The 18,546-nt window shown below is 42.1% G+C and overlaps 1 protein-coding gene and 1 long non-coding RNA gene across 9 annotated transcripts in view; one reads left to right on the top strand and one right to left on the bottom strand.

The window, feature by feature from the left end:
* Positions 1-18,546, bottom strand: part of RALGAPA2 (Ral GTPase activating protein catalytic subunit alpha 2) — a 319,858-nt gene that overhangs the window by 44,024 nt on the left and 257,288 nt on the right. The window lies entirely within an intron of this gene.
* Positions 11,545-18,527, top strand: LOC139040298 (uncharacterized). The gene is made up of 6 exons (XR_011494529.1): positions 11,545-11,749; positions 12,360-12,441; positions 12,653-13,500; positions 15,965-16,241; positions 16,690-16,980; positions 17,472-18,527. It is a non-coding gene; the product is annotated as an uncharacterized lncRNA (long non-coding RNA).

Below are 18,546 nucleotides of genomic sequence, written 5' to 3'. Positions count from 1 at the left end.
CAGCTGTAATTTTACTTCTGCACATATTTAATGTGCTGCTGGGGACGAAACATTTCATGGTTCCCGTGCTTAGCAAAGGAAATAAATCAATGTGTTAAGAGAGAGTGATTTTTTCCTTGCTGTTTGGGGGCAGTGCTCTTTACTTTTCTATTAACATGAACTTAATGAACCATTTCACACTCAAAACCCCTTAGAAAGGTCATAATGCCTATTTCTTAATTAAATTTTTTAAAAGTTAAATAATGTTAATTTTCTTTTATATCTCCACACAGGATCAGTGCTTTAAAAAAAATTACCGAGAATGAACAACAGCATAGAGTGAGGACTATTTCAGTTAGTTAACATAGATGCTTGTAGGGCTTTACAAAGGAAGATAAAGAGGAATGACCTGGCCCAGCATTTTATTAAGCATAATCAAAGAGCCAGAGAATTTGGGTTGCCATGGAATTCAGGCCCAAATAAAGTTTATCGTTTGGTGACGACTCGGCGTTATGCTTCCAAGCAGGCAGCACATTAAGCCCACGTGCTCTAAGAAACAGTGGTCACTCAGTATTTACGTTTTCTTAAATTTCTTTTACGTTTTTATGCTTAAACTTCACAGCTTGTACTAAAAGGGCCGAGGCTTCCTATGATGCGGAAATAGGTACTTGAGGCTCACTGCTGCTTCATTCTCAGGCCAGCCTGATTTTTTTTTTGTCCTAATTGCAGCAGACAGCATCAGAGCTTTGTCAGCATTACCTGCTCTGAATAGAAGCACTTTCAGCCCCCTTGTCAAAGACCAGGGAAGAAAGCAGGCTCTCCGGTTGGCAGCAGTCTTGGATCCTCGCCCCCGGCCATACTGTGCAATCACGCTGTTTATTCCACTGTAACAATCAGACAGCCCGAGCAGAGCACCTGGTCCTCCCGGCCCGGGCCTTCCTTGGCAGCTGACGGGCAACCTCACTGCCAGGTGGTTGCGCTTCAATTACATTAGCTAGCCATTCTAGGGTTAACGAGGACCCACTTTCTTCAGAATGCCCTGGGAAAATCAGTTATTCATAAAGGACAGTATGCCTTTTGTTGATCACTGAATGATGTTGCTGAAAATCCATTAAATTAAATTCTCTTTATTGGACTGAATAATGCAATAGCGATAGCCTCAGCTAGAAGTTTGCACATTTATTTACTAAATTTCTGAATAATTTATACATAGATCCTGGCTCTTTTCTCATTTAGTGGCCAAATGCTTCTTCGGAATGGCACAGCGTAGCTTTGACTTCATTTTAACATGGGTTAACTTGCAAATAAAAAACAAACAAAAGCAGAATTTAACTGAGCGGCCAGAAAACAATGTCTCATTTTAACTCAGAATTCATGTTCCAATTTTCTTTTTGCAGGAGGACTTTCAAATATGTTGGCATGAGTTTACATAAGATTTTTTTTTTGGGTCTTTCATATGATCACTATTTTCATAATGGGAAATGAAAGAGGAGGAAACAAGAGTAGGAAGTGTGAATGGCTGCTAATCTCTAAGTCAGGGAACTGTTGCTTAGGGGGAAGGTGGTCCTGAGGAGGTGAGTTTGGGTGGACCTGTGGACACACAGTAGTGGAATTAGATGGACAGCTGAGACGTGTCCCCCCACCCCACCAGAGAGTTGCTCTCTGCAGGCCTCAATGGGGCAAAGGAAGGTCACGGCAGGACAGCAGCAGAAAGCAGCCTCCCTTCCCTCCTCCTCCTTTGCTTTTCTCCCCCAAGTACTGAGAGGGGGTCACCGCAGGAGCCTCCATTTCTCCTCCCAGCAGAGGTTTTAGGCTTCCTATGGTTAGACAGCCAGGCCAGCAGCCTCAGACACATGGCTGCACAGTTTGAATGTGCTGGGAAAGCTTGAAGTGGAAGAAATGTAAGGAAAACAAAGGTATAGAGAGATCAGATAGCCATTTAAATAATGTTGGCATAGGGATTTAGCCTTCGCTGTTTGGGACATAATTTTAAAAGAGAATTTCTTTTTTAAATTCAGAGGTAGCATTAACAAAAATATCAACAAAGAGTTAGATTATCCTGAAACACATATTGTCAAAAGGACATAAGCCAAGCAAAGAAAAAATTTCTACTGGACTTCACTTTCATTTAAGGAAAAAAGCCCTGCTTTTTTTTCAGAGATGAAGAAGACCGTCTGAATAAATGTAGGGAGAAAGGTGAAAATTTTAGTTGATATGCAAATTCAAAGTACTATGTGAGAATATTTTTAGCAATTAGTGACACTGCAGTCGGGAAGCTGGAAGACATGAGCACAGTGGCTAAGGGTGTGAATTCCTTTCCACTTACTGACAGAGAGATTTGGGCAAGTCACTCAACTTCTCTCTGTGCCTTAGCTGCCTCTTTTGTAGAACAGGGCAAGGACCTCACTTCCCAGTTAGGATTAAATGCACACAAAACAGCACGTTGTACACATTCCAGGAGCTCACATAAGGATGACTAGCCAGCAGACATTTTGTGAGAATGTTCTCAACTTTCAGTTCGCTAAGGCATCTCCACTCTAGCCTCCATCATCTTTGCCTGATTCAAGTTGGGAGCACACACTCAGGCACGCTCGGCCCTAGAATGTAACCACTTCATTGATTTCCTTTGCAGTAAAAACTCAAAAGCAAAAGCAAATTAGAACCCAGTGCCAGAACAAAGCAAGCACCAAAGAATAACTCTCTGTTATAGGGCTGATGAAATATCAAGAGCAGATTACAATCGGACATTCAGAAACAAATGTTTTAGTTTTGCTTCCTGATCATTTTCCATAAATGCTTTGGCTTCGCCTTGGCATTTATCTTTCCGAGGCAGACTGGTGTCTGGTCACAATGTACGGTTTTAGTAACATTATCTCTGAATTGTAAGATCCACCTTGAACAAGGCTCCAACACAAAAGTATTAGAATATGCCAATGACAAGCGGATGCTCTTCTGTGGCTCAGAAACAATGGCTGACACTTCTGTATGAATAGACAGAAAGCACATCAAAGGCGGCCTTTTATCGAGAAAAATTGTGTGATGCCCACTTTAATCTCTCTGAAAATCTATGCACAAACTGAACCCAATTTCATTTTTCACATAAATGCTAAGGCTTGCTACAAGGACATTTTTTTCTCTACAGTTAAAAGACAAGGAGACAAAGACATGCTAGCATAGCCTTTGAACTTTTTAAAGCTATATCAATGGGCCGGGATACTTAACCACTGATACAGGGCATAGATCTGACAATAGCTGCATTTAAAGCATTCTGACTAAAACCAGCCATTATTACAGATTAAAGAAAGATATTAATATCTACATTTTCCTCAAAGCTGTACAGTTTTTATACTTTTAACCCTTTGATCAATTAACAAAAGTCTAAAAAGGTAAGATGGTAATATCACAAGGGTTTATACGATTACAGTGGCACAGGGATGTGATTTGAAGGGGATCATATTCATTTCTTGGATGAAGGATGCAGAATAAGCACCTTTTTGGGTAGAGATGGGGGAGATGGTTCTCCAACGAACAGATGCCTTGGGCCTGAGATATCTAGGCAGTGACTCTTCTGACACTGCATTATTTCGGGGATACCATGAAATGGTGCCTCAGATGCCTCCTGATTGCCACCTTTCTCTCCTTGTATTTTTGGGTCCCTCTCAAGCTTTAGGTGTCCCATAGCAGGTGCCCTAAGTGTGAGGCTAGAGCTGTTTGTCATTCAGTTTCCAGCCACCTCAACATTCCACCATCCCCAACTTCCTCCTGCCTGCCAGGATGCTTACTCCAAGTCTTACCACGTGACATTCTTCTGAGACGGAGCCCAGGCTCTGCAGTTAGACTGCCCATGCTCCAAGCCTACCATCACCCCTCATCTGGCTGTGTACTCTTGAGAGAGTCAGGGCCTCTCTGGGCCTCAGCTTCCTCCTGGGTAATGGGGAAAACAGTGGTCCCACATAAAGTGCTTAGTATAGTGCCCAGCACAAGCTCAGCCCTAGATGGTTGTTAGCTACCATTCTCAGCTCTGGAAGAAACCACGGAGGTTCTTAATTCCATCTCCCACAAAGCACTAGCAATCTTTTCATCCTATTCCTTGGGGTTTCATGAATCCCTACTAAGGGGACTGCTTAATACCTTATGGCAGCAGCTCTCATTCCCGGCTGCACATTAGAACCATCTGGTGATTAATCAGCATTGATTAATCCCCACTCCAAACCAAGTTAACCAGAAGCTGTGGAGTGGGTCCTGGGCATCAGTCTATATTGCAATTCTCTATGTGATTCTAGAGTTGAGAACTATGGCTGAAAGCCCTGAGACACAAATATTTCCCCTAGAGTCCTCCCACTCTGCAGAGGGGCAGAGAATGGGAGGGCAGGACCTCCAGAGCCCTGGAAGCTGGGTCTAACAGACTTGCAAGCAAGAAATGTGTGAGATTTCTTATCTTAAAAATAATGCAAATTCATGGCTCATGTTTACTAAAAAATGTTGCAAATGATTAACCACCAAGCACTGCTGATGATCTGCAAAGATACGTTATGCTTCTCATGGGACCTGCCTATAACCTGGCTCACTGCCTGGCTCCCAATTTAAGAAGCTCTAATTTAATGTTTGGCTATCTCAGGAGTGTCTGAGTTTTGAAAGGAGATTCATAAAGACAGAGAAGCCTATTACCCAAAGGGCTGAAGTCAGGATGGCGGAAGGGCAGATGATAGGACAAACATACTGGTGAGAGGTTGGCTCTGAGTATGAGGGCCACTGAGTGACATTCTCTTTGCTGCTAGAGTCGGAAGCTCAGGAAAGCCTTTAACCTAATCCTGGCTTTGGCTCAGCTCATGGCCTTGACTAGTCCACAGCACCTGGAAAAGGCTGCTCCTGCAAGATCTTGTTTTAAAAACAAACCAAGAGCAAAAATGACGAACTCCTCCCAGCCCGACAAGGCTATCTTCCCCATGGCCACCGGCAGGGCTGAGAAAGAGGAGCCTCTCCAAAGTGCCGCCCCTCACAGCGCCAAACGCCTCCATGACCTGACAGTCAAACCGGCCTTTAAGATTCTCAGGTCAGCACGATTTTAATCACAAATAGATTTAATCAGTTTGTTTAATGCCTTTGCCATTCTTAGAACTAGCCTTAAAAGAAGGATACTCAGAAAGAAAAACTGGCAAAATCTAACAACTGCTATAAAAGACATGATGAGAAGATCTGAATTTGTAAGCACTTTCTGAAAAGCTGAAATCATGACATAGCCAAAATTAATGCATTCTATTAGCCCTGAACAAGGCACATCTGTTTTGAAAAAAAATGTTTTTAAATGACTGAATTTACAAACATAGTCCATTTTCTTCTTAGAGCCAAAGTATCATTTCTCCTGTGCGGGGCGCCTTCCCCCACCTTTAACAGGAGTTGTGGTCAGTAAAATTTCACCTTCTTACTTAACTGTATGTTCTTTACAGAAATCAAAACTGTGACCTCCTTGGAATATATGTTTCCAGTTAATAGGTGTGTATAGTTAAAAAACAGAAAAATTTGAGGTTTTTTACCTCTCAATTTCTACATCTTGAGGGTTTTACTTCCCAAGTGAAAACCATTTAGAGAAATGAAGAAATATACTAAACTAATTATAAATTAAACACATACAGTGCAGGTTATAAGCTTTTTTGGGAAAGCACCACATCTTCTTACTGAGAGAGATGTAAATTTTCAAACCGGGTTTTGAAACTGATGTGAAGGAGGAGGAGGAGGAAGAGGGAGAGAGAAGGAGGAGCAGCAGCCAGCGGAAACACATTACAGCACCCTGACTTCACAGGACTGCTGCGGGAACTAAACGAATTAATACAGTAAAGAAAGAAATTGTGTTGGCCAGCACTGCCCCTGGGTGACACAGAACAAAGCTGACCTGGGCTGCCACAGGTATGGTGCAGGGGCCAAACATTCCATTGGGGCCAATGGTTTTCCACAAATGCTAAAGTGACTTACTGGATTGGACTAGGTCCTGCAGCATCAAGACGTGTCTGGGGCCACGATGGGGTGGGGACATTGACAACTTCTCTGCATCGACGAGTCACTGATCTGCTTTGACTGGCTGTGCCTCAGTTCACACTCAGGAAGCCCTCAAAGGCCAAATCTTGCTCTGGAACTCTCTGGCTGCCATGGTTCTGCTAAGTTTTAGTTTCATGGCCTATTTGTCATGATTCAAAACCCACTTAAACTGGTCTCCCAGATGACTGGAAGGGATAGCATTTTAATTATCTGCTTGTAAATTTTTATACTTTTAATAAAAATTGCATATGAGGCAAAGATACTTCTTTTCGATTTACAATTTTTATTGCATTAATATAAAGGTAGTTCGACTCCCTTGGCTGGTAAATGAAAGAGGACTATTCATTGCCCCACACTAGAAGGTGGTTAACAGTTGGGGTCTGTGGCAGTCTTGAGAATTTGCTAAGCTGGCAGTCAATTCAAAAGTTTCCCAGGTACAGATGTATTTCATTTGTTAATTGATTTTTAAAATCCTTATTACTAAACAGGATTGGAGACACAGCACATAATAACAATAATAAAATAACACTGACTGGGCACAATGCCCAGGGAAACCAGCTACACAAACACAAAGGCTAAAGGAAAAGGATGGCCCCAAAGAGAAGAAAACAATTCAAGATGTAGCCACCTCAAGAGCCAGGGGTTCCCTGGAAGCAGCAGCCTTGCAGACGCAGCCCTCGCTCTGTTAGGCAGTGAAAGCCTCTGCAGAGCACCCCATGCACACGGATTTCTCTGCACAGCTAAGGGAGTTGATGTTCATACACAACATACATTTTTATAATGCAAAAAATTAGGCTGAAGTATCTGAAAATGCCTTTTTACTAGGTCAAAAATAGTCAAATATGAGCAATTTCATGTACTTACACCCAATTTAAAGCAAGGTGGAACTCATCCTGTTACCTAATTTTTTGTGATCATGGTGCTATTTTTCTGAGCACCTTTAAAGGTGATGGAGTGCGACAGTTCCAGATCGGGCCACATCAAAAGAGTCTCAGGATCATTGCCCCTTATCAATGATGTCTCCAAGGAGGGTACCACATCCCCAACTACGTTCTCCTCCACAAATGTTAGAGAAGGGAGAGCAAGAGGTGGTATCTTCTAAAAGTGCTACCCCCACTTACCCACATGTGACCGTCCCATAGCATCATTCCAGCTGCCCTCCGCTCCGGTTATTCTTCTAACTCTTAATCCCTTTCGCTTTTACACTCATTGTACATGAGGTATTTCGTTTGTAAGAACTTTAACACTGATTTTCAAAATTTATTAACTTTAGAATGATTAAACGGGAACACAGATATAGTTACCCTTCCAATTTTGATGCGTGTAGGTAAAAATGTTTTTTGAAGCAATGAATATTCAGCCGTATTTTTTCCTCACCATTATAGAAATGAGTTAATACTGTGATGAAGAAAAATGAATATAATATGAATGTGGGATGCTGTCACGTTCCAGGATAGAAAGAAATTCTCTGACTTGAGAGCACTTGACAGGGTTGAGTGGAGTTTAATCTCAATACTAAATAGTCTTTAAGAAAAGGCACATGAACCATAGGTATGATTTTAAAAATCGGTATTAAACCCCTGGTCTTAGTTTGTAATAGATGTTTTAAATAAATGAGCGTGGCTAGTTTTACACCATTTGTCATATAATATCAAATTTATCAGGTTTTTGAATAGATGCTAACAAAACACCTCTAAATCCAGATGGAACTTTACAACACACTAAAAATAAAAGATACTGAAGTGTTAAAAATATTTTACTTGAGTCTTAACTATTTTCCCAGAAGAAACAGACACTCAGTCACTATTCTATTACTTTTAATAAAATCTATGCTACCAAGTTTCTTAGACAATTCCATAAAACAGAGATAGTGGAAAACAGAAATAACATTTTGACTTTCATCTATAACTTTAATTTCAGAAGGGAAAAATCTCAAAATAACAGGCATATTTTTACTTTATTGAAAGGAAAGACAGCCTTTTTATGTGAAACATAGTCTACTCTCACCTAAGAGAAGAGAAAGAAATTATAACAATTTACTTACTTAAAAAGTAATCTCACTTTGGGTTTATGAATATATAATGAAAGAAAAAGTAAATTTTCTTTCAAAGTAAGACTTAACAGAAGTTTGGGTCGTCCATAATTAGCACCTACCATGGCGGGCTTTCTAGAATCTCAACATGGAAAACCTGGAATGCAAGTCCCATTCAACAACCTGAGAAGACGGAGAGCTTTTCACAGGCAAAGAACACATTATGAAGTTCATTAATTAAACAGTGCGGGTGGAGCAGATGGATGCTACCTACGCTCGAATGACGCTAAATTGGGACAGAGGTTTGCAGTCCTTAATGAGGCTCCATAAAATGAATGATTACATAGTGATCACAAGTAAACAAGCCTGCCAGAAGAGCTAGATTATCAGGGCAACAAGTCCTGCAACATGGTAACAAGAAGACTAACGTGAGTGGAAGTATCTAATACACAAAACGCCTTTGAGGTCATTCAATCCTATACCATCCCAGGGGCTGAGGAAAGTGGTACGTGTCTACAAAGAGTTAAGCACAAAAAGACAGTTAGTGGAGCAATACTGTGAAACTGCGTGGCCATGGAAATCAATGGAACAGAAACCTTTTGTCACATATTAAATGCATTATGGAGAATGAGACACTCAAGTTTCCTTTTATCTTTATAGAAACACAGATGTAAAATGCCAGGCACTTGGGCTTTTTAAACTAAAAGGCTAAGGCAGCATCCAGAAAATGTGCACATTAAGACTACTTTTTAATGATATTTTTCCCCATATCACTAATTAATTCTTTACTTTTTCACCTATGTCAAACCCTTAAATTTTTTTTTTCATCCTAATTAGCCTTTGCGGCACGTGGAATTGTGTATCAACTCAAAAGATATTTTTTGGAACAAAAAACAGAGAACAGAAACTTACTCTGATATTAAAAATTTGCTGTAAATATTGGTTGTCTGGAACATAAAATTTTGAAATTAGGAATATATTTCTTTGGAATGATATATTACATTTTCCAGTTTAGATATAATATACTCTCATTTACAGTAATTGAAAACTTCGGCACAAGGATACACAGAGGACACAGGCTAGCTATACATTATAGTGAAGCTGTAGAGGTCAGCAGTAGTTAACAGGGACCCCTTATGTCACTGAGGTCCCCAATAGGAAGCCACATGTCGTGATGCCTGATCCTTACTTCCTTGGCTTCGATTTTTCTCTTTCTCAGTACACATGGCCCTTACTGTAAGTTCCTTCAAGTCTATTTTTGAAAGAGGTAGAATAAAATAGATTCAACATATATGAATAAATGCCTTGATTGCAAGACCAGAAATATCACCATGATGGAACCATGTTCTCAACTATTTATCAAGGCAAAAGCACCAATCTGGTCCTTATTTTGAGCTAGACTCTGTTGTGAGATATGTCATTGAGAATATTTAAGCTTAATGTTTTCATTGCTTTTTAATTTGGAAGCTACATGTATTTAGGCATAAGGGATGTACATATGGTATCAAAATGGGAAAACTTTCCATTCTAATTTACAACAGTTATGTTTTCATCTTTATTCCATAAAATCAAGGCTTAAAGACTAAAATCCTCTTGGTAACAATAACGATAGAACAGACTAAAATTAATTGCTGCAGTTTCTCAAAGCTATATAATTTTGATGGTTTCCTGTTCTCAGGTGAAAAGTGCTGAACCAGTGAGAAACAGGAGGGGGGCCTCAGAGTCACGTTGGCCTGGGCTCCCATCCTAGCCCTGCCATGGCTGTGGGGTCTTGGTCAAGACCCCTGCTTCCTTGAGCTTCACTCTCTCCATATGGGGAGCTGGATTAACACAGCCCTATTCTGCAGGGCTGTCACCAAGAGTGGGAGTGATGGACAAATGGTCCTCATCTTCTGGGTGCTTTTGATCAGCCTGTGCTTCTGCACGTTATCCACCTCTGTCCCAAACTGCCCTTTGGATGCTGAGTTTGGTTGCTGGTCCATGATGAGAGAGCATTTTACGGGTCACATGCAGACACTAACTACTGACCAAGAATTCAGTCTCAGTAGTGTCCCCACCTCTATCCTGATGCAATTATTTGGAGATTCCACTGCATTCCACTCACATTTCATAAAAATGAGTGGAAATAGGACAAAAAGAAAGCACTGACATTAGTAACAACAAACATAGCTCTCAAACTCAAGGGAATGGCAGCAAACTGGAAATTCATTACTTGGTAACCTCAAGTAAAATGTTTTTAAAACTTCAGTATCTATTTAATTTCAATTTAACTGTCACGGTGAATTTTAAGTGTCTAATGAATTTTTAGGCTCACCGAATACATACCAGCTTATTTCCAATGGCAAAGGGCAAGAACATTAGAGAACATGCTAGAAAAATAGCATCAAACACTAGGATCTAGAAAGTGAGGCACATTTAGGAATTTTATATATTTTGTTTCATTTTCTGAAAACAGAATGCCCTTTATAAGAAGGTAGGTTCACATCTGAATTCCTATCTGTAGATAAATAAAAACTTTGGATTTGAAATGGAACCAAAATGAACTATCAATATTGAGAATATGAGTCTCCAGTTCCCTCTTCCAAAGAAACCTTCAGCGGCGGCACAGACTAACCTATTAGAAAACCCGCATCATCCTCCTAGGGTGAAGTTCCTTTAAAAATTCATGCATTTGCCAAAGTCTGATTGCAAAAGCTCTCATGTGCCAGACTGACTAAAACACTTAGTGATTAGGTCCATAATTAAAAACTGTCTAATCATTTTATGTTGGCAATTCTTGACTCTAAAATGTTTAAATAAAATGTTCAATAAAGGATTATTTATAAGAGAAGCAATATTTTGATCACTAATTCAACGGGAGACCTGATTGCATAAATGCAAATAACAGTTGTATTTTAGTACATAAATACAGATTAAATTTAGACATCTATTAGCACAACTGATCCTATGTATTTAGCACACTAGGAGAGACGGTGCAATATCATATTCCACAGAAGAATCAGCATTCTCTTATAACATTAAAATATTCTAATGCGAAGAGCTTGAAATGCTCCACACTTGAGTTGACACAGTATCAGGCAGTAGTCTGTACGGAACTTTTAAAAGAAAAAGCTGACTTGTAAACAGTTTCTAGTGTTCTACTTTACAACAGTTCTAATTTACAACAGTTATATGCCTTGTGGCTGGTTTTTTAATAATAGCTTAAAAAAAAATCAGTTTACCCAAGTGTTGGACAATTCCATTGTGAGAAAGAAATAGAGTTAAAGCTTAAAAATTCCACATCTCTGGAGGGGAAAAAAAGGCCCAGAAATGTAAAATAACCTCACCCCAAAGCAAAGCAAGATATTTCATATGCTGTCCAAAAGTGTAACACATTTTATATAGTCATCCAGAAGCCACCTTTCTGGAGCCTTGCAACTAGACTTTTTAGCCCGAGGGGTTAAAAGTGTGGGTGTGGAAGTCAGCTTTTGTTTGAAAAATTAGCAATGCTATGAGTCATCATGCATTAGCAGCAGAAGAGTTTTGCATCTTGTACGAATCCAGACACCATATGCCATGCGAAGGCCTATTACTTTATTCGGTGCCACCGCTGACAGGCAGCCACGTGGGTATCCCCAGCGGAAGGGCTGTCTCCTCCCGGCGGTGGGGACAGGAACCCAGTGAGCTGAACACATCCGACATTGTAAGGAGCAGCAGGAACAGCTGGTAAGCTAGGGAGCAGAGGCTGAGTGAGGAGCGCGGATGCTAATGAGCCTGGCGACAATGCCGGCCTTCAGAGGGGCAACTGCAACGTCCACGCGTCCCCACAACAGCCTCAAGATTGGAGCCTGCTCCTTCATGCCTTCAGTCTCATTAAAACACAACACTGGTATTTGTGGCTTATCAAAATTGTTTGTAAGTCACAACTTATAAATCCACCCAACAGATCTAATCTGCTTTAAAAAGTTGCATTGAACGTATGTACAATTTCCACAGGCATCTTAGTACTGCGGGGAGTGGGGGGCAGTGGGGAGCAGGTGCTGCTGGCTCCAGGTCCTGGCTCACCACTAACATAACTGTGTGACCCCAGCCAAGTTATTTAACCTCTTTGGACCTCTGCGCCCTCAACTATATTTTTCAGGTATAATAAAATACATAACAGATTGTACTATATAAGACATTGTACTGTGTTTGCATAATATACTAAAATAGGATAGTAACTGTACATTCCTCACAGCATTGCTGTAAAGATCAAAGTATTGAATACACGCATGAAGCTCATAGTGTCTTGGACACAGCAAGTGGTGGTGAAGCTAACAAACTGCTGTCTCTCCAGGTGACCGGAGAGTAGAGCTCCATTACTCGTCCTGGAACCACAGCGACGGCAAGGTGCTCAGCCTCCCAGTTCTTCTCCCCAGGTAAGGCAGGAACACATCTCCTTATGAGTCAGGGGTCCACTACTTGGGGCTGGGAGAAGGTGACTAGCAGACACAATGAGCAGATGGTGGTGAAGAGGGAAGTGGGGATGGGGGCCCTGTGGACCCTGGGACCGACTACCTGTGATAGGTGGGTTTGGGCTGTCAGTGGCATCTGGAGTCCCCAGAACATTAAGTTCCTTCATGGTTCTAGGTTTACTGAAGGCTCTGCTCTGCTGAAAGGTGTTTGCTTTCTCTGAATGCTCCTTCCTTTGATCAAGTCCCCGTGACTCCTAGAAACCCTCTACATGCCAAGTCAAAGGTCCCTCCTTGGGATGCCTTCCTTGAAGCTCTGGGCTGTACTCTCCATCACAGTCATTATGAAACTGTGTGGACCCCTCTTTCCTTTCTTTCTTTCTTTCTTTTTTTTTTGGTGAGGAAGAGTGGCCCTGAGTCAACATCTGTTGCCAATCCTCCTCTTTTTGCTTGAGGAAGATTGTTGCTGAGCTAACATCTGTGGCAATCTTCCTCTGTTTTGTATGTGGGACGCTGCTGCAGTATGGCCTGACAAGCGGTGCATAGCTCTGCAGCTGTGATCCGAACCAGCAAATCCTGGGCCACCAAAGCAGAGCATGTGAACTTAACCACTATGCCACTGGGCAGCCCCCTATCTCTTCCTTAATGTTTTCCATACTCAGCAAGGAGCCTCTTGAGGAACGATGCCGTGCCTTCCATTGGGCACCCTCAGCAACAGCACAGTTCCTGGCAGACAAGAAAGAGCCAATGGATATTTTGTTGAAAGAGTAAACTAATGGAAACATTGCTTTTGGACATGTCATTTTCAGAACTGGTGTCTGGGAGTGTGAATGGGATTATCGGAATGTTGATCACTTCTTTGCCAAGATTCTTTTATAGCTCTAAGTAAAAGACACTTTATTGAAAGATCATCTCCAGCAGCAAATGCACTTTCCACCTCTATCTCCTCGGGTTGGGTGTGTGTAAACACAACGAGAGAAGTGATACTTGAGAGGAAATCTTCTCTCCTCCAAGTTTTCCTGCAAGGTAAGCTCAACTCGGAGAGTCTCCAAAGGTGACATCTGTACTTTCCGAAAAACAGAAAGCATGCAGTTGCCTGTGGAACAGAGATCAGTGAGATGATCTGCCACAGTTTAAAAGGCTATAAAGATTAGATACTAGGAGAGTTAAATTTAAAGAAGTGCAATGATAAACATCCTAAGGAACTTCCTGTAAAACACAGCATGGAAATCATTGATGAATTTAAGCATGTTTTAATTCGGAAAACTGTGTTCACAGAGGAAGCCTTAGCTCTCTCCACGCAGCAGCTGCTGGTGCTCTCGGGGGCGGCGGGCGCTGCACTCAGTTCTATTGCCATTGGCTGGCTGCTCCTCGGAGGGGAGGCTTACACAGCGGTCAGTTCTGACCCTTGTTTAAATGTGTCTCCCATGTATTTGCTTTTTTATATCCAGCCCTTAATTTCCTGTTCTATTCAGAATTCCACAGACAAAATCAGGATAACTAGGTACGGAAACGAAGATTGGAAGGCCAGGTAGAGAACTGGAGGGGGCTTTTCCTGACTCCCACCCTGCTTACAGAGGATGCACAGGGGCAGTTCAAGAGCTGATCCCGAGGCAGCAGCTCCTGAGACAAGGGTGGTCCTGGAAGAGCCAGGTCTTCATCCCTGAGTCTCTCACTTGGTCACAGCCATTCAAAGATGGGAGTGACATATAATGTTCATGATCTTCTAATGATCTTTTGTGGGAAAGTAGTTGCTAGAATAAAAATGCTCTTCAGACACTGAGATTTCCAAGATGAAAAAAGAAAAACTTGTTTATGTTTGAAAAATACCCAGAATAGAAATAATTATAGCACAAGGCTCAAGTCTAGACAAAACTGCCAGGATGCAGTTATGATCAGGAGCAGCACAAAATAGGGAGAGGTGGTTGAATCTGGGAAGGGAGCAAAATATGTGTCTGAAATTCACCCCCCCACCACCCCCCTAGCAGTCCATTTCCCTGAATCAAGTTTCAGAGCAATGGTGATCCATGGAAGAGGGTATAAAAAGCACATAGTCCAAATGGAATGTGCCCCTAGGAAGGTTGCTATGAATCTGAGCCACAAAAGCTGCTGCCTCCGCGGTCCCGTGTAATGTCACCTAAGCGCTCCGCCTCGCATGACTTGCTGCAGGCTGCTGCAGATTAGAGCTATCGATCGCTCCCTACAGAAGGGTCTCGCTGTGTGAAAGGAAGGTAAGCGGTGGAGACAGACAGCTCAAGTATTGATTTGCTCCGGCGGGGGGCTGCGCTTCCAAATGAGGGTCAGCACTCCTTCACACCCCCTAGGAGAGTTACTGTGATGTGCATCCAGGCACAGACGGAAGGGGGAGCAGGGCCAAACGTGGGAGTCTTGAGGCCACCTCTCGTCACATTAGCTGGTTGCACTATCTCTAGCAGAAGCCAAGGATGCCATGTGAAATCTTGGACTTTTCAAAAGAAACAAACAAAAAAACCCCCAAAAAACATTGCAACAGAAGCCTGGGATGAGCATTCATGCATTCCTGCAAGGCAGCCTGCCCACTGCCACAGAGAAATGCCAGAGGCCATGTCAAAAAACTGTCAAAGTAATGTGCATGCATCTTTAAGAACTCCCTCTACTGTCTGAGAGGCTCCTTAAAGCCCAAAGTCAGCTCTTTTATAAAAGACAAAAACCTTTTCCCCTACTAAAAGTTGACCCCTCCCTCACTTAAAGATGAACATTTTAAAAATTGGCCCAAATGGACATTCTCAAGGAAATCTCAATGATATGATCTACACAGCTTTCAAAAGATTTTCATGGAGACAAACTTCCACAGGCACAAAAACATAAACTCATCTGAAAAGTCAAATACAATTATGAGGTACATCACAATTTGTGATTCTCGAAGGCAATATAAAACTAAATAAAGGATTAAGGAGAGCAGACTAAAGTGAAAACCAAGGAAATCAAGCTAAGAACCAAATGCACCCTTTGAATGTGTGTTTCTGTGGACATGGAAGCAGTGTTAGCTCAACTTTTTTGCTTTTATGATTAACTTCTCTGGATTAAGAAGTCATTATTTAAAATCAGTTATCTCTTTATGGTATCCCTTATAAGTCATTTCCTCCTATGCATGCATAAAGACATCTAGCAGTGTCTTTTAAGTACCATTAAATACATGGTACTAGAGTCTACTTTCTCCTAATTAAAAATTCCTTAAAATGTTTGCATCTCAGACTTTAATGCAACTAACACCTACTGAGTTCTTATTACATGGGATGTGGGAGACTGAAAGATGATTAAGGCATGGTCTTTGCCTTCACAGAGCTTGCTATTCAGGGGAGAGGGAGGCACATTAGAATGAGCCCTGACACAGTGTCGTTGCACCACGCTGTCTGTGGAAGAAGGCAGAGATGTCCCTGGGCGCCTCCCCTCCCTGCACAGGCAGGCTGCTGCTCCCCTCTACAGGTTGATTCTCCTCCCTTGAATCTAGGCTGGCTTTGGGACCTGCCTTGGCCAAGAGTTCTGGGACTTCCAAGGTTAGACTGTGAAAAACCTCGTGCCTTCCACTTGGGTCCCTTGGAGCCCTGAGCAGCCAAGTAAGAAGTCCAACTGCTATATTTACTTTGCTGTGAGAAGACCCAAGCTCACCAAGTGGAGAGGGAGCCGGAGAGTGAGAGATATCCCCAACTGTTCCAGATCCTCCCTCTAGCAGCTCTCCTTCAGAACCTCTGCAAAAGTCTTTAGACTTTATCCTGCAGGTCTCCAAGGTGAGAGGAAATGCTAGGACTGCCATTAATATTTATTTTTTAATCTAAATTTAAGAAGGAAATTAAACTTTACTGAGATTTACAACATGGCCTGACACTGACACCCTCCTTGCTCGGTCATTTATCAGACTGTCCTGGGTTGGGCTCAGTCTTGAGGGTGAGACAGTGTGTGTGTGTCTGTGTGTGTGTGTGTGTGTGTGTGTGTGTGTGCACGCGCTGACGGCAGCTCCCTCATTCACCACATTGTGATGTATCATGGTTTACATGACCCTCCATATTGAAGTTTTGAATTTTACTATAATAGTATCATCTTTCCAATATGTTGTATTGAGGCAGGTCATGACTATAAAATCTTTCATAGCATATAAAGGTTTGTTCTTTATCTCATAGGAAAGTTCGTAAAAGCTCTTGAACATAAAGATGAATTACTCATCTTTCTTTTTTACAGGAGACCAAATGTTCTAAATTTGGTGACCTCTTCTGTGATGACAAGGGGCTGAATTTATTCATTCATTCAGTAAGCAGTTATGGAACCAATGTTTGCTCTGCGGCAGGTGCCAGGGCTGCACCCAGGGTTGTATCCACCTGGAAAATACAGCACGGGCAGCATCCTGGCCAGCGTCCAAATGGTGCCCCTGTGGTACCTGATGTTAAATATTTCACTATTACCCTTGGAGGCATCAGTAAACAAAACAGAGAAAAATCTCTGCACTCATGAAGGGGGCACAGCATGAATAAAGTAAGTGAATTATATAGTAAATTAGAGGGTGACAAGGGCTGTGGAGAAACAAAGAGTGCAGGTGTGCCACAGGAGGTACTGGGAGGTGTGTGTGTCCATGTGTGTGCAGGTGGGTGAGCTATTCCCCAGGGAGGTTGGGGAGAGCCTGGGAGGAGGTGAGAGAATGAGCCAGGTGGACAGCTGGGGGATAGCATTTTAGGCAGAGGGCACTGAGCATTCGGGCCTCCCCTGTAGGACTCTGGCCTTGACTCTGAGTCGGCTGGGGGGGGGGGTGTGTGTGTGGGAGGGGGCGGGGAGGGCCCGGAGAGTGCAAGCAGGGCAGAGATGTGGTCCGACTCATGTTTCAGTGGGCTGGTTCTGGCTACAGGGCTGAGTACAGACTGGAGGTAGAGGTGGGGTGGAAGCAGGAGATAAAGTCAGGAGACTATGGTCAGCAGTACACCCTTAGCTGTTTTCTTAGGAAAATGATACCGTCTATTCTCTCGAGGTAGAAGTGACGTTTTGACATTGAATGAGAGAATAACTGCTACTTGAAAGAAACGTGCCATGGAGAAAACACCTTGAATAGAAATGTTAGGAAATGCCTGCTTCAGCATGGTAATTTATTGTGGAAGATGGTGCATGTTTTCAGAAAGCTCACAGATCTGTACCACAAAAAAACTCACAAACAGAATTCTGTAAGCTGTTTCTAACCTTCCAATTGGAGACTTTACTATCTGTTTTCAATGTGTTTCTTAAAAAATATAACAGTGCAATAACCGGTACGACATCAGGGAAGACAGGACATTTCCAGCCAAACGTCAGTGAGAGCCTTCCTAGAACTGGTGGCTGGGAATGAAACCTGAGCATGAGCGCTGTGACTGAGCAGGCCAAGACGGTGACCCCTTGCTCCTGCGGCTCTATGCATCTCTGCAAGCTTTTGTTTTCAGCTAGGAAACCAAGTATCACAACAAACTGGGTTTAAACTCCTTAGAATCACTGAATCAGAGAATATTAAATCAAGTTTATAAAAATGATGTAGCACATTTAATCCCAGTGTAGTCACTAAAATACCATTAAGACCATAGTAAAAGCAAAACAGTTTTATACTATTAAATATAAAATACTTCAAATTATTGTTTATTTCACCTTTATCACATTCTTTCAAATTCTCATTACTGAGTACACTTTATAATTTCCTAATATATTAGTATAGTAGAACCTGTATATACTTTACATAAATCAATATATATGTTTGAACGGCATGCTTAAAAGTTGTTTTTTTGGCCTTTGATGGGGTATGTAATAAGAAAAAGACCAGACAATGGAGGTGGGAAGCGTGTTCAAGGCGGGAGTCCCTACCCCCTGAAGTGAGGAGGTAACGGCAGACCTCTCCTCTGCGATGGAAGGAGGAGCAGCTCTGCGCACCAACAACACTGCTCAGGAACTTCACTCACTGAAAAAAACGCCTCAGCATCTGGCAATAGGCTGCGGGCATTTGTGTCATCAACTGTAATTAGATTACGGCTACCCTTTGGTAAAACAAATAAAATCGTTGTGAAATTTCTAGCCTATTGAGTTGTAGAT

This window comes from Equus asinus, chromosome 15, assembly GCF_041296235.1.
Source record: "Equus asinus isolate D_3611 breed Donkey chromosome 15, EquAss-T2T_v2, whole genome shotgun sequence".
Lineage (NCBI taxonomy): Eukaryota > Metazoa > Chordata > Mammalia > Perissodactyla > Equidae > Equus > Equus asinus.
Note: the sequence above shows the minus strand (reverse complement) of the source record. Positions and strands in the feature narration are given on the sequence as shown.